Here is a 223-nt window from a genome sequence, read left to right as displayed (position 1 = left end):
CGGGCGGGCCAGTGCTGGGCCCACCGACAGCTCGGGCCTCTTCTGGGTAGACAAGGGCTTATGGCAGCACCTCAGCAAGATGACATTGTGCTGAGAGCCTGCCCGAGGCACTGGCCGGGATAGTAGGAGTTGACTAGTGATGTTGGGTGCCTAAGCACAGGCTTTGGAAGAGCCCCACATTTTTTGCAAATCGGAAAACCCTGCACCGGTGAGACGACTGCCA

Source organism: Alligator sinensis, unplaced genomic scaffold (genome assembly GCF_000455745.1).
Source record: "Alligator sinensis unplaced genomic scaffold, ASM45574v1 scaffold1354_1, whole genome shotgun sequence".
Taxonomy (NCBI): domain Eukaryota; kingdom Metazoa; phylum Chordata; order Crocodylia; family Alligatoridae; genus Alligator; species Alligator sinensis.
Note: the sequence above shows the minus strand (reverse complement) of the source record.